Raw genomic sequence first — 17,248 nt, 5'->3', positions numbered from 1 at the left:
GAAACAGGAATAGGGAAAAGAAAGGAAAAAGGAAAAAGGAAAAAGGAAAAAGGAAAAAGGAAAAAGGAAAGAGAAGAAAAGCAAAGAAAAGAAAACAGAAAAGAAAAGAAAAGAGAAAAGAAAAGAAAGGAAAGGAAAAGAAAGGAAAAGGAAAAGAAACATACAAATGTAATAATGAAAAATATACAAGGAGAAAATATTAAACTTACGGGTGTAATTCCATTTCTTCTCACAAAACCTGAACAAGGGATTTTTGGGATGTCATACCTGTCTTGGAATTGTGACACAATAACCCTAGGGCAGAAAGTGAGTTTTGAGCACAGACACCAGCAGGGATGCTGCATCATATCTGAGGACCTTTTCTTAATGTTTTTTCTTCAGATGATGCTGATCCTTGTCCTGCAGCAGAGGACAGGTAATTCTGATCAATATCTGGAGTTCTTCGACATCACCAAGATGTGCCACTTACTGTACATGCAATCTGTAGGCAAATGTACTACAAAAATGTGTTGAATATCTGCAATCACATTTGCTAAATCTATGGAAAAGGGAGAGTGAATCCAGCCTTTTGTATAACACTTACACTTGGGAGCAGCCTGTGACAGTATTTCTTTGAGACTGATAGAATAAGTCATGTGTTCGTGCATGTAGAATGTACCATTCCCTGTGATTTTTCTACCAGAATCAAGGTATTTGGTTGCTTCTTTCCTTCAAAGTCTTATCACTATGAGTTAGGCTCAAAAAGACACCTATATATGTAATTTCTGAGCTATTATAGTTTATAGATTTATGTTAGGATTCATAATATTAAGATTGATCATTATAAGCATTTGAGTTCTAGTTGTATGGGTGGGCAGGGAGAGGACAGGTGGACAATATTGAGGAAAATCACATATCATAATTGGGCTAATGAGGAACCAGAGATGAGTCATCAACAACATTACTTGTGGTTGACTTCTTTTAATGCTGTATGTTGAACCGTCTCATCTCTCATATCGCACTCACGTGGGCTGAAGATGATGCAAGGGAAAAGGTTTTCCAAAATGGCAGAAGGTGGAAAGGTGCTTCATAAGCTGCAGTTACAACTTGGTGTTCTTCAAGGGAAACATATCTGCAAAAGTGCAGAGAAATAAGATCACTGAATGCCATAAAGTTGTTAGAAAGAGCAGGTGCGTGGTGTGTGTGTTAGATCCTCTGTATCAGCATTTAATGGCTTCTGAGTCTGTGGGCCTAAATTAGGGGCACTCCAAATTATGCACTATTTTGGAGGGCAGTATCCATAATACTTTCCCTGGTGAAGAGATGTTGTATCAAACACATAGGCCTGATGCCTATTTTTTGGTCAGATGATGCAAAGAGATCAGCGTGCTGTGACTGCAGAACCAATGGGAGATGGGAGGTCTGTATTTCGCACTCCAAGAATGAGACATCTGTTAGCGAGGCTTCATGGAATAAATATTGACAGCTGTAAACACACACACACAAGTTCTCAGAAATGTAAGTGTAGCAAGTGGAAGTCTGTTTCAGAATCTTTACAGCACAATTTAAATAAGCTGAAAAGCAGGTAAGAGAAACACAATATAAACAAAGGAAGGACCTGAACAGAAAGGCTTTTGTCATAAAAAATACAACAAGGATGACTTAGAGACATGATTACCATCAATAAAAGACAGGAAAACAGAATTACACAATGACCTAAAACACAATCAGGGTTTGAAAGGTGCCCAGGCAATTTAACAGCTTAGGAAAAAAAAAAAATAAAACCTGACCAAAGAAAAAGGTTTTTGCAAGGCGTTGGCACATTCCAGTAACAGACACGGAAAAGAAGAAAGGACAAACATTGGAAAAAAAATCACTCGTCATCCAATCTCACGGATTTGAGTGGGATGGATTTTTGAGAGTGATACGGGGTTTCAATTACGGGAAGTTTTGTCCCGCTGGTTTCTCTGTTAGTGTTTCCAATACAATCAGCACAAGTTCTTGCAAGGACCCTGAGCCTTAAGCCAAGTACTGTTACCTGCTCAGTGGCTTAATATTCTCCGGGCTGGGATTTCTGCCAGGAGAACATATGAGTGAAGAGAGGATGAGAATATTTGTTATTCATCCATGCAGAAAGTATTTCCATGAGAACTTAGCAAACTGAAAGCAAAATTGAAAGAAAAGGAGATAAATAGGACAGATGAACTAGTCGAGAGGATTCTATGAATGCTTAAGTTGAGTACAGCTAGTTTTGTTTTGTTTTGTTTTTCAACTTCTTTTTCCTTCATTTCGTCAAGGTATATGAGATCTGAAGAGACCAAGAAAAATTGCCTTTTGTGGGTTGTTTTTTTTTTAACAAGTACTCCTTAAAGATTGATTCACCTTGACTTGTCCACTGCTGATTGATTTTAGCTAGAAAAACTGGGAAGAACCATCCAGGAAATGCTGGAGTTGTTGTCCCTCACGTTCAGCTGATGTCTCCCACTTTCAAGCTTCATAAGCTCTCCTCCTAGGCTATCCCTCTGCTGTGCTCATGGGAGGCTGATACTGGGAGACCCTGGAAGTTTCAGCAGCTATGCACAACTACAGTCTGTGGTGGCAGGAATGCATCTTCTTGGTATTTTGAAGCCTCAAGAATCAACCTCATGATGCTTGAATATGGAATTAAGGAATTCTCAGGGAAGGATGGCTTTAGCTCCAAATGTGTATGTGCCAGCCTTGGTTTCCTCAGATGGGAGATTAACAGCAGCAAGACAAAATACATGTGTGCACTCAGGCTTTTTTAATAGATCTGGAGTGGGGAGCAAGGCTGTTTTCCTATCTGCTGTGCCTTGTCCCGCTGTCTCGCTCTGGTTAATTGGTTAACTCTTGTTTCTTTGAAAGTACTTTGGCTCACCATATGAATGTTGTAAGTATAATAGAATCAGGCTGTTAAAGAGTGTGTCTGGAAATGGTGATAAACAGTCCATACTCTGCTCTGCAGTTCATTACATCTGTGGGTTGTAGTGAGTTCCCATCCACTTCTGGATGAGTTGAGCATGGAAGTGCTGGTTATTCATTGCTTCCTTGAGATATTCACAATGTTTATCAAATAGAAGGCATTGTACAGCGTACAACTAAAAGTACATTTTATATTAATTCTATTAATTTAATCTAATTAATTCTATTATAGAAGGGTGAGCATTCCTGTACCCAGGGACTGCCAATCCACAGGGCTGCAGGGTTCACCAAGCTGCAAGAGTCAGCATGGAGGAGCATGAGGAGAGCCCCCCTTGGACAGTGCTTCTTTATAGAGAGTATAAAAGTCGTGTGAGCCCTCAAGGATAACATTTGTAACGTGCACCCAAACCTCACTGCAAGTTACAGGGTGCTATGTTATGAGCATTCTTGTGTCCCTTTAAACCTCTCAGGCTTTGTGTCTGTATTAACAAACAATTCATTCACATTTTGCTATTTAGAGGAAAAGCTCAGAATAGACTTGGTTATTTGATACTAATTATTTAGCAGGTATAAAAGCATATTCAAGTCCCTAATCTCCTTTCTGAGCAGGCAGGCACGCTCATGTTCAAATAGTTGCATAACTTGCCCATCTCTAGTTGACAAACCCTCCTAACTTTGTTTTCAGATCACATGCAACCCCACCCCCGGCCAAGCTGTGTGCATAGCTGGTCTGTATTACAGCTTGCTGTTAACCTCATCCTCCTTTCACTGCTCTTCCTGCAGTTGGTTGCTTGTGTCTTGTAAGGTGTATAAAGGACCATCTGTTCAGGAAAGGGCTGCCCAACATCTGTGCAGCTCAGAGCACCTTGGGTGGATATTGGTAAAACAAATGGATGAAAAAATTCACAATGACAATTTGTACTGACTTGAGATGTAAGAGATTTGCTGGATCTTGCTTCGCCTCTCTCCATAGAATCATAGAATGGATTGTGTTGGAAGGGACCTTAAAGGCCATCAAGCTCCAAACTCCTGCTGTGGGCAGGGCTGCCACTCACTAGATCAGGCGCTAGACCAGGCTGCCAAGGCTCCCATCCAGACTGACCTTGAACATCTCTAGAGATGGGGCATCTACAACCTCTCCTGGCAGCTCATTGCCCTCTGAGTAAAGAATTTTTTGCTAACATCTAACCTAAATCTCCCCACTTTTAGTTTAAAACCATTCACTGTTTTCCTATCGTTATCAGATCATGTAAAAAGTTGTTCCCCCTTCCTGCTGATAAGCTCCCCTCAGATTCTGAAAGGCCACAATGAGGTCTTCCCTCAGCCTTCTCCAAGCTGAACAAACCCAGTTCTCTCAACCTATCTCTATAGGAGAGGTACTCCAGCCCCACAGTCATCTTTGTGGCCCTCTTCAGAACCTGCTCCAACAGCTCCACATCCTTCTCGTGTTATGGGTCCCAGACACACACAGGACTCCCGATGGGGCCTCACAAGGGCAGAGTAGAGAGGAACACTTTCCCTCCAGTCTTTGTCCAGCTTTTCATCCACCAGGACACCCATATATCTAGATATGTATCTATGTACATGTAGGTTTGTGTTTGCTTGTGTATTTATCTGAACAGTTGGTGTATGGTATCAGAAGCACACAGGTCCTGCGCATGGTGAAACGAGGGCAGTGCTGGTGTAAAGAAATGTGAAGTGTTTCTAACTGGCCAATCTTTCTCAACTGTTCACATCTTCTGTTTAAAGAAAACTGACCAAATCAGTAGAATCACAGAGGATTCAAATAAAAGTAAAGCCAGGGCTGAGCCTGATACTGGGAATTTTGCTGAATTAGGCATAAATTAGATGTTATCTCTCAGCCAGTTAAGATGATACTGAAAGCAGATACTTCAAACTGTTTGCAGTGTGTGAGAGTTTCTAATCTCCTTTCATATAATTTAGAATCCAATCCAGAGCCAGGGCTGTGGTTTCAAGGCACGGCTGGAACAGATACCGGATTTCTATGGGTGCTGGGGAAGTCAAGGAAATAAAGCAGTCTTCCAGCTCTGTGCATTATCGTTGCAAACAATAGCCTGCTGGCACAAAACAAGTTTTAATTGATTGTTGCTATTGATTTTACAGGAAGCAAAGCAGAAGAAATTCAACTTGATTTTTGTAAGCTGAGGTGACCTGAAAAACACAAAGGAGAAAAAGAGAATAGAAAGCCCTCCCACATTTTGCCCAGTTCTGTGAGCTTACAGCTGAGCGCTCCATAAAAACCCTGTCCATTGATTCCCTATGTATTTTGACCATATTGATTTTCTCATTATATAATCTCCATCTGAAAATTTTATTCAGATTGTACGTTTTGCACTGTCACTGTGCAGATCAGAGTCCCTTCTTGTTTCTTTCTCCTCTCCCTTTTGACCTCTCCAGTCTACATGGGGTAAAAGCTGCACCTGGAAATTTATGTCCTACCTTTCTGCCGGTCTTCCCTTTCTGGAGCGTTTTCTGTTCAGGAAGAGCCCAGGATATGGGATTTGCCTCTACTCCTGCTGCTCTACCAGAGCCAGGCAGGGAGCAGAGGAGATAGTCATAGGCTGCCAGATGTACTGAGACAGATAATTAGCCCAGGTGGGTAGGCTTGTGCTTGCTGAGGGGCCTCTGGCTGGAGCTGCTCAGGAAGGGAGGAGATGGTCAACTTTGTGGGATGCTGCTTAGATTTATTCTTTCCCCAAGCTCCCCTTGGGCATGGATTAGGAGGCTGAGTGGGTGAAGTTGGAGGATTGTAGTGGTGGTGAGTAACAAAGCTTTAGCAAGTGTTGAACTGAAAGGGAAGAATTTTCTCACCCTTCAGTCTTACATGTTCATTTTATGGATTTTGGAGTAGGTGTAACGTGAAGGTGTTGGTGGGAGCAGCAATGCTGGGTGCTTTTACAAGAGGAGCCAGTGATTCCTTGAATGTTAGGTAGACTCTACATGTCCAGGTGGAGTTAATTAAGTCATGAGGATAATGTAATTTCACACAGCTTTGAAATGATTAAGAGATTGAATATTTTATCATGGATTTTAACGTGGTTACAATTAACCATACTGATGTTATTATTGTTACCATTAATAGTATTATCAGCATCCCCAATATCTGTCCTCAGGGACTGTGTAAAGTGCTTTCCAAATGTAGAACAAAAGATGGTTAGATCCACAAAGATCTGAACGTTAGAGTGTAAGTGGCTCTCTTTCCTCTCTTCCTTCTCACGTGTGATTGTTATTTTGCTGTTACTTGGATTATTTATGCAGTTGTAGTTGCAGCAATCTACGGTCTTGTTTAAAATTTGCATTCTGTTTTTATTCCTTTCCTTAAATTTGCAAGATTTTCTTTTTGGCAGCAACAGTTAAAAACTTCCTATCATCTTCCAAAAGCAATAATTGAAATAGTGTGACTAAGAGCTGGGTTTGTAAGGAAAATATTACATTTTTACAACCACTATTTTGAACTCGTTAGTTATTTTCACATTAGTAGTTTTAAGGCACTGCAGAATGATAAATCATCATCCATATCCCAAAATGGAATCTCCTGAGGTGCTGCTTTACTCTGACAGAGCCACAGCAGCTTTTCTTTTGTCCGTAGCAGCTTGGCAACAGCATTCTTCCCAGAATGATATACAAGGAGAAAAAAAAAAGATTTCTTTTCACTCTCGTAGCACCCACCCGACTTTCCCACCGAGTGATCTGTTGTTAACGTGCAGGAAATCCCAATGAATGCACATCATTTGGTGAAAGAATGACAGCAGACACCACAGCTATCCTTAGCAAGCATCCACCTGCTCCCGTGGTGTCTTTTTAAAGCAAGTTCAGCTTACCTCTTCTCCTCTTAGTTTTCCTTTGCTTAATTGCAAGTGATGATTCCAAAGAAGCCTTCACCTGTTTGAGTGTGCTTTCATCTTTCTAGACAAAGCAGGCTTGGGCTTGGTGCTTGATCTGTGGCATAGTTAGGGCCTTTGGTATTAAAGGCGTTGGGATCACCCTGAGGCTTTTAAGGTTTTAGGGTTAAATTGATGAGTGCGTATAAAATGTAAGCTTTGTTGTTTGGCAGAGATTTTCAAGATTTGTTATTCCTCTTTTTTGTTAAGACACCATGGGACTACACTGCATTCCTCAACTGCCTCTTGCCTCTTAAACAACACGGAGTCCTCTTTGACTTGCATAAAACATATTTGTTACATTGCTTTAATGCTCTATAGCTCCCTCACTTAGCTGAGCTGTTTGGGTATGTCTCCTGATCTGGATATTTGTTTCTATATCCATTTAATTTGTGCTGTGCCTACTGGATAATTAGCAGTTGGTGAACTGTAGGCCTCTCCAGTGCATCATTTTCTGATCACTGAACTTGCACTTGGAATCCTAGTGTGTCTACTCAGATAAAGCTACCAAAATTTAGGTAGAGCTGTTCCAAGAAATAGCCATGTAAAAACTCAGCTAGTTCCCATCCTAGGGGAAGACAGTGCTCTCACCTTCACTACTGATGAAAAGCTCTACAGAGTGCAGCCCCTTGGTGCTAGGAAATGAAGTTATTTACTTTTGGAAGGAGAATGAGTCTGGGTTTCTTGTGGAGATCCCTACACCCTGGCTGCATCTGCTCTGAAATGCCTCCTATACCCCAGCAAGTACATGTGGCTGGACTGGTCCCATGAAGGAATTTGTGCTCCTCTGGGAGAAGGGACAAGTAGTGGCTAAAAAAAACTAGCTGAGAACAATTTGCAAAGTTGTAACTGAGATTAAAAGCTGAGTAAAATGGTGCTTTCCCACTTATTTTTCTCCTATCTTGTGCATATGTTGCATGGAGGATTGACCTATTTTCTTAGATGAGGTTTCCTCCAGCAATTCCCAAAGGTTTTGGATGCCTTGCATAGTATAACACAGGTGACATGACCAGTGAAAACTTTATAGTGTACCATCACATGTAGTTCCTTTATACCAAGTCCTGGAAAAGCCTTTGAAAAATATGATTGTACAAGCAAGTTACTGCTGCTTAATGTATCCATTCTTTATCCACAGTGAATGTGAAATAATCCGGGGAATAAACTACTTTGTATGTTTGGTTTCATGGTGGTAGTAGAAAAGAATAAGTGTTATTTAATAGCTCTAATATGAAATTTCTATGGTTAAGAGCATGCACTTTTATAGTTATCATGTTTCAGCTGATTGGTAGTAACTTGTAAAACTCCAGTAAGGAGTTCTAGCAGTATGGATAGAACCGTGAATGGGGTCCACATACACACTGTAAAAGGAGAACATTTGGGTTTTTTTTTTTTCAACATGGAGGAAAAAAGGGTATCAGTGAAGCTCAGTGCAAGACGGGATAATGTAGTAGCACTGCTGGTGGTGATGCTGGAGGCATGGTCTGGCTTTCCCATTTGCCTCTTGTGTCCTGGTCACATAGGCTGCTCCTCAGTATGATCACAAGGCCAGAGTTCTTCTCTGTGCAAACTTCACAACTGTTTCTTACGAGCTGCATGAACTTAAGACCTAGATAGTAAAGCCAGATTTGGCTTTACTTCACTTTTCATATTAGTCATTGGCACACGTTCATATTATGCTACTGCCTTCTGAAACAGTCTTCTCCTATAGGCTATAGCTTTATATACCTTGATTCATCTCTTAACTTCTTATTTGCCAGGTCGTCCTCTGTTTTTTTTTTTTTTTTTTTTTTTTTTTTGTGCAAGTCAGATTTCTGGTCCCTCTAATTATTTTTATAGGTCTACTCTAGACATATTCCAGCTGTCTGAATGTGGAGTGCAGTATATTAAACATCTCTGTTTCAATGCTGTGTTCAAAAACATGCTTTCCCATAATGTTTCCACGCTCTCTTACCTATAGCATAAAAAAATGAAGGTCAAGAGATTATCTTCCCAAATCTTTTTTTAATATTTTCTAGGATATAGCCCTTTATCCTTCACATATGCATAAGCAGTTAGATGGAGGTGCCAGTGCCTGAATTTAACTGACTAACTTTAGCACTCAGAAGCTTAGGGCTGATGGGCTCTGCTGTCTTCATTAACTGCATCAATCACCTCTCCACTGAGAAGTGAGACACAGAATTTATACGTGGAGATGTAGCACTCAGGCATAGTTTAATGGGCATAGTGGTGATTGGTCTATGGTTGGACTTTATGATATCAAGTATGGATATCTAGCATTACTTATCAAAATCTGGAGCATAGCCTTTTTCCAGGTGGCATGTAAAGGTATCCTTGGAAAAACTGTTGAATACACATATAAACATACACATAAAAGGTATAAATTCTTAGTGACATTAAAAATAATTACAATTTTTTCCAGTTAATACTGCTGACTGTGAATCTGTGCCATGCCTACAGCAACCTGAAAAGTCCCAGGTTTTCCTGACCCTCCTTGACAAAATGTTCTGGGATCAAATTCTCCTCTCCCAAACGTATACTCTTCAACTGACTTCAAAGGCGGCAAATGAGTTGCCCAGCAGGGCAGAATACAGGCTTGTTATTCCTGCAACGCATTCTAGATGTCATTAATACCCTTTTTCTTATCTAACTCTTCTAATAGTCAACTAAATTTAAAGTGTTTCATACAGCTGGTTCATTATTAATTTTTTGCATTTAAAACTTGGGAAGGGTACTTTTCCCTTCCCTTCTGTTTATATTTACATTTTCAGATAGTACATATGCAGCCTAATCATATCACTTTGAAAGTGATATAGAAAGTTGTGCTCTCTTACTCAATCAGATTTAATCAGTCTGGATGGGTTCCAAGTACTAAGCATTAATCTCACTTAAACCAAACTCCTGATAGTTCATCTAGCCTGAGTATTCATGTCAGAGACATAAAACAATCTCCTTTAATGCCCACAGTACTTTTTAAATTGAGCTTTCACCGTCTGTTAATAAAACCTGCTTTGTACTGCTGGTTGTGTTCTGTGGAATGTGTCAGGGGTGAGTTTCTCTTTCCCTCCAATTCTTAAAGGCCTTATTTTTTTCAATGGTATATGAAAATTATGCAATATAGTAACAAGGAATTAGTCACACCTTGGCAGAATCTCTATTACCTTGGCTCACATCAAAGGGAAGGAGATAAGTGTGGTCCTTACAAGCTTATAGCATTCCTTTTCCTTGGAGTCCCGCTCTGTGATGACAACTAAATTGGACACTGATGGTTACTTATTTTTCAACATGTGAGCATAAAGCACCTTGACCTCACAGTTGACTCCTTTAGAGTACCTTTCATCATGGGTCCAAGGCCACAACATGGGGAAGAGCTCTCTGCTGACTTTCACAGTCTCTGGTTTATGGGCTCCTTGGGGGCAGAGCTGCCCAAATGATGTCCCTCCTTGATGCCCTCTGTATTTTAGCATCATGTGGTGCTGATCCTGAGAACAGTATTAGGATGTATTACGGTTTACATTAGATGGATCTGTGTTTCTCTGTTTTTCAGTGGCCTTGCCAGCTGTTGCTGCTGTCAGGAGTGAGCAAGGTGTGTTTGATCCTGGCTTTGCATGTGAGGTGCCCACCTCAGATGGGTTTTAGAAGTCATGGTTAAGCTTGTTTTCTATGATTCTGCATAAAAGTAAACAAAAAAGTGTTCTTGTTGATTTGAGGAAAAAAAAAGATGGATTTGAAGGGTGGATCAAGTTTCATGCTTGATGATTGAGACGCTTTACTGTAAATGTAGTTGTGCTACAGTATGTGGGTCTCAAAGCAATGAGCAGGCATGCTGATGTGTGTTTACTGTCCACTGGAAAGAGACTCTGGGCACCAAGATGTTTTGGAAAAGTTCTGCAAGCAGGGAGACAATTGACTGATCTTCTTCTTACCCTGAGCCACAAAGTATTTCAGAACTGTCTTAGGGGTTTTGGTGGCTGCAGGACTCATCAGGTGTCAACTACCAAATCACTCAACCTTCCTCTGGTGCTAAGCCCACTGTTTCCAGCAACCTGCTTCCATGTGTAGTGGAGAAGGGATCCTGTAGAAAGACAGGAGCACTGGGCTCCGTCTCTTTGATAGGTTGAGAGGTAATGACTTTAAGAGGAGATTCGGGCTGGATATTAGGAAAAGTTTCTTCTCAGAAAGAGTGCTAATGCATTGAAATGGGCTGCCCAGGGGGCTGGTGGAATCACTGTCTTTGGAAGTGTTCAAGAAATGTGGAGATCTGTCACTGAGGGTCACAGTTTAGTGATACGGTGAGGATGGGTTGGTGGTTAGACTTGTTGATCTTAGAGGTCTCTTCTAACCTTAATGTTTCTATGATTTTATGATAATGCAGTATTTAATTTATTGTCTACTTTATAAATAAGGTTGCAAAAACTCTGGGAAAGCAGTGAGGCCTACAGATCCACAGGTTATGCAAATATCTGCTTTTCCATGTTTATAGTGGGACATCCATCCCTGCCTTCAAGGCAGATTTCAGTAGAAACAAAGACAAAATTAATTTGTTCTTGAAAACTGGGTATATCCAAGTTCACTTGCACCCCAATCTTCCATCACTCCAATCTTGTTCCATTTTCACAAGTCTATGAGGAAGCCACCAATGGGAAAGCTGATGATGCTTGGAACTGATTTGTCTGTGGGCTGGCTCCTGAGATGAACCACAAGTTTAGCTAGGTTCAAAAGCTGTGATTATGCCAGCTACCATCTTCCTTGAGATCTTCTGGTGGACAAGGAGGTAAAGGAAGGGCCAGTTCTGTCTTCATGCTAACTGCAAGCCCAGGAGAATATAACAAAGGCTGGAAAGCTGTTTTACTGAAGTAACTATGGCAGAATTTAGCTGGGATGGTGGTTATGATGGTTATGATGGTGATTGTATGAGATTCAAAAGGTAACTTGAGCAAAGATTTTATTTGGCAGATATGTGAAATAGCAAAATACACCCTGGAATTCAATTTGTATTTGATTGCACAATAGCTAATTTCTTCAGCTACTTTTTCAGCTTCCTCTTAACACTTATGTTTTCGCTTGTAAGTTTTTTGTTTGGATATAATGAGGCTTTATGTCTTCTTATGCCTTATCTTATGTGGGTGGTAGAAAAATCACTCTACTGCTCCAATATTTGTGGTTGCGTGGGGCAGGTGGTTTCACGCAGAGCAAAATGTCTGCAGTAAATAAAAAATAAAGAAGAGGAAGCTTCTTTCCCTTCTTTACACATCTGGAACCTCTGCAAAAGCCCAGACTGAATTTCAGAGATGGAGAGGCCCTTTGCCAGTCCTTGCAGTTTTCGGTGACCTGGAGCTGAGTTAGGTTTTTACTGTGCAGTGACGGCCAGAATGTCCCAAATCCCAGCTGCCTCCTGTGTTGCCTAGGGGTCCTACTTCTTTTCTCTCCTCTTGGACTTCAGGCACTGCTTTTTCCCACCCCTCCCAAGACTCATGCATGGAACAGGTTAGGACTAGCTCTCTGGGACTTGTGTTCAAACACAAAATGTGGTGAGAGTCTGCATGAGCTGATAGTACTCTCAGAAGTGCAACTCCTTGCATGGTGAGTGTGTTGAGCTCTTGTTCCAGGCAGAGATGAATCCTGGAAATTTGTCTGCTGGGGAAAAGTAATTCTGTCTCAATATTCCCTTGGATATCACTCTCAGACAGCTGAGGAACAGACCAGGTATAATACATTCTAATTATATAATGTTTAGGTGTTGATGCTGCCACCTAAGGAACTAGGGATTTTAAGTCAAAATTACCACAGCAGATTTCTAAGGGGAGATTTCATCTACTTGTTAATGGTAAGCTCCAGGACTCAGGCATTAGGATGTTCATGCCAGTGAATTTGTAGGCTTTGAGATTAATTCTTAGTGAATCTACAATTTCCTCTGAAGTTTTAGGCTAACCAATCTGAGGCTGCTGTCACACCCTACATCCCACCCAGAAGACCTGCTGATCTACTGTCTGTACATATTATATCAAGGCCAATTTCTGGATAGCTGAAATCAGTGATCAGTGATCCACCTAAGGCTCCACCCCAGGGAAGTGGTAGAGTAGCCATCCCTGGAGGTCTTTGAGAAACTTGTAGATGTGGCACTGAGGGACATGATTAGTGGATGTGGTGGAATGGGTTGACGGTGAGACTAGATGATCTTAGAGATCTTTTTCAACCTTAATGATTCTATGATTCTTTATTATGTTTTATGATCTTTATGGGGAGTTCCTCCTGTAGCCAGAAGGCCATGTGCAGCTCGCCTGTCTTCACGGACCAACAGTTGTGAAGAGAAGGAAACGAAACCGAAAATCCTCTTTTGTTCAGAGGCAAATGATTAACTCCTGTAAGAGCACAGCACCTTTCTCAACCATGTGCCCACCAATGTTGCGTCTTGCAGGTAGATTCTATATTGAGGTATGACATTAGGAGAAACTTCTCCAAAAGAGTGGTTACATGCTGAAATGGGCTGCCCAAGGAGGTGGTGGAGTCACCATCCCTGGAGGTGTTCTAGAAACATTTAGATGTTGTACTGAGGGACATGATTTAGTGAGAAATATTGGTGATAGGTGGATGGTTGGACTGGATGATCCTCGAGGTCTTTTCCACCCTTGGCGATTCTATGATTCTTTATTCAGATCAGCGCAGTTCCTTCTGTTCTAGTGTGCTCATGGCCTGGGATTTGGCAACTCTGGGATCAGTTCTCTTGATACTGAGTCCCAGACCTGAACTGGGACAGCTATTTCCATCTAAACTCTCCTGTAAGGACTCACTCATATTTCCACTAAAGCATTAAACACTTGCTAAAACTATCACATCCTTGCTTGTATGGATTTATATATCAACATTAATATTTTTTTCTCCCAGTAATATAGTTGATGTGTCCAGAATTCTGTTGTTGAAATGATTTTTTAAAACCTGGTAGCTGATATTTCTCATACAAAAATGTGAGAGTAGGGCTGTGCAGCAGTAACTGTACTGTTACACTTGGATGGTACCACATTGAGTTGACAGTGAGGTGAGATTTTTGCTGCTGGACTTCAGAAGGTCAAGATCTGTGCGGGAACATTTCCCCACGGTGGCAGCTGCAAACGTCAGGGAGAATTGCATTTCTAGCAGCTTCCCAGGACAGATTTTCCCTGTCAGAACCATTTATTTCTTGTGTACTGTTGGAAAAACATCATAAAAGAAATCTGAGTATCAGTTGGAGGTCATTTTGGGCATGAAGACAGAAGCATATGAGCAATGGGAGTGCAAGGGAAAATTTCAGTCTCGTTTTATTTGGTCTGTGAATAAAAAGAACACCCAGAGGAGGCACTGATCAAACACATTCTCATTTAAAAGTAAGAGACAGGAAATGCCTGCATTTGTGATAATGCCATGTTCCTAAAGATGACTACTAATAATGTAAATATTTGTCTATGAGTATACCAAATTTAATTTCCTGCGAACCATACAATCTGAGTATATAATGACACGGTGCATATATTCCACAGCATAGCACATATAAATATGTGCCCATTTAAAAAATGGCTTTAGGAGTAGAAGTACTGTATTTATTATGTATTTTTGTCATGTTCATGGACCACAGACACTTGACTGGAGACTTTTGTATCATTGCAGATGCTTTTGTAGAGAAACAGCAATCATCTCCACCAAATGTAGGCGAAAACTTAAAATCACAGAAGAGACTGAACATAGTTAAAAATGAGAGCTGCAGTGGGATGTTTCTGGGCCAGCAATTCTCCACTCCATGAACCTTCTGCTTCCCTTCAACAGAGATCGGCAGCATCAGCAACCAGACAATTCAGAATGGAAGGCTTTCAGGTAGCACCGGGGGAGGCTTTTTTTTCCCCCGTCTTAGCTGATATATTCTCTGCTGACCTGTCAGAGAACCTCAGGAGTGCAGATGTGTGCTTATCTGAGCAATAACACAGCCAGCTGCCTTCAAAGGGAAGGGTGGGTCAGCGCCTATCTCAGCAAGGAGAAAGGGGTGGGGAAAAGGCACACTGACAAATATGGCCTATTTTTTAATGATTGCCACTCAGTTCCTGTTAGAAAGGACAAAAGGGCTGAACGTGATTCTCTGGGTATTTTACTGAGGAATTAAGCTGTTGACGGATGAAGGTAGCAACAGCCAGCACCGCTAATGCAACCACCTCCTCTTTCACCAGTAGTTCCCCCCTGTAATGGTTGTGTACTCACAGTACGGCCTCTCGAACAACTTCTTCTGTCTGAATCATCACAAATTTTCTTTGGGGCACGGCAGATGAGAAAAAGGAGTTGGTGACTCATGCCTATAAGCTCTTGAGTTCCTTTGGAGTGGGAACTTTCCATGCCGCTCCAGAAGACCTGGCAGTGGTTTTGTGATAGCTTGTCCAAATTTTTGACACACCGCTTGGGTCGGTCCTCGTTTGGCTTCCAGAAGCAGACCATCATAGTCTGGTGGAGTTCTGTCTCCCAGGGAGGATACTGATTTTCCCTAGAAGCCCATCAGCTGCAGCATCCGTACAGCTGCTAAAACCTGCCTTGATCATTCGTCAGCATGACTGATACAATTCTGAATGCTGCCTGGATGTTGAAAAGAACATAATATGTAGTAAAGGACAGGGAAGTCCTATGTTTCCAAAGAGTCATTTTGCAATTGAACTCACACATTTCATTAATGGAACAGAGCGTTATCTTCAGTGAAACAAAATGCTGTATTTTATGTCAAATTCCAGTATCTCACTGATCTAACATTTCTGCACAGAATTGTAGTATCATAGAATCATTAAGGTTGGAAAAAACCATGAAGATCATCTAGTCAAACCGTCAACCCTTCATCACTATGCCCACTGACCACGTCCCTGTTTCACTCATGCATGCATTGAGATTTGTACTTAAAAAAATTACAGCCTATCTCAGGGTTGGTGCCAAGTCTGCTGTGAGACATGGTCATAGGAGTAACATAAGAAACAAAAGTGGTACAGAATGGTACGTTTTGATTAAAATGCCATCACGTATAGCTAAGGTTTAAAAACAAATCTCAGAGCTTCTGAGGTGTGTCGTCTGCCTGGTACCAACTTTATTATTGTCATAAAAAGTAGTTCCTAGGAAACAAAAGAAGACAGAAAGTAGTGGCAGATTACAAGCTGCAAAAGCAACAGTGATTTTTTCTGAGGCAAAAATAACAGGTGAGCTATTCATTTTGAAAATTCCTTCGGATTTCTTGCCGAAGGTAGGTTATATACGGTGACAGTGGCATTTTGGTACCTTCCCACCGTGCCTGCTCAAGCCTCCCATTCCTTGTAGCTATGTGATCCACATGGAAATCCACATGGGCTTAGTTTTCCTGTACATGATGCGCTGTTACAACTTTCCCATGTACACAGTGAATTTGAAAAACTGTTGCTCTGAACAGGTGCCCCTAATCCCAATTTTGCCCTTTCTTGCTCAGATATCACCATCTACACGAGGCTGAGGGCAGCAGAAGAGCAGATCTCTTGGCTTTATCTGTCTTCTCCTACCCTGTAAAATACAAACAGGGCAGGCTGTCTGCCCAGGGATGCTGGAAGCACCGAACAGCAGTTGGGAGCATGTCCCAGCAAGCTCCAGCTTGCTCACAGGTTGCTAAGTTACTTAAATCCATTGCATAGAACAGAACCGTATTGCCACAAAACATCAGAACCTGACTTAGTTTTTAGTAACTCATTAAAATGACTCTACGATTCTTTTGATGTTCCGTACTAGTCTGGTCACATTCCTTTCTGTTTTATAGCACGGTAATAACAACATTCTTGTAAACAGTCATATAAACTCTAACCTTCATATTGCTCTCTTCAGATCATCTGAAAGCGTTTTCACATTGAGATTTGGCTTTCTTCCCCCCATAAAGCATATCCCACCCTAATAACCCAGGCCATCAAGGGAGCAGGGGGAGAGAATAAGGATGCAAAAGTTGATTAGTGGGTTACTTGTTTAGGGCAGTCATACCATCCTGTAGTAGCAGAAGTGTTTTGCAAACATCACCTTTATAAATCCATTATTTAGAGCTTCCAGGGCTCCCATTCCCTTCAGAAGTAACTCTCCTGTAGACACAGACTCCAGTTGTTTGGCAATTAGCAGCCTATATTCTCTTCATTGGTAACAACACACCGCCATCCCTTACTTGATCTACAGGGGAAATATATGCCAGGTGCTTGAGCTATCTGTTATGTTGTTGGTAGTGAAGAATTACAGAAGTAGAGTTGGCTTCAGAGGCAAAAAAAAATATAGACACACTGGTTCAGCAATGCTGTTGTTGCTCAGTGATAGCACTGGGTAAAAGCAAGACAACTGGCTTTGGCTGCAGCAATGTGCGCTGGAGGTGTGGCGGGAGGACAGGCAGCAGTTTCCTGATGTCTCTGGTCAAAGGCTTGGCACTTAAGCAT

The sequence above is a fragment of the Gallus gallus genome, chromosome 2, assembly GCF_016699485.2.
Source record: "Gallus gallus isolate bGalGal1 chromosome 2, bGalGal1.mat.broiler.GRCg7b, whole genome shotgun sequence".
NCBI classification, from domain to species: Eukaryota; Metazoa; Chordata; class Aves; order Galliformes; family Phasianidae; genus Gallus; species Gallus gallus.
The sequence above is the reverse complement of the archived record's forward strand: the minus strand, read 5'-3'. Positions refer to the sequence as shown.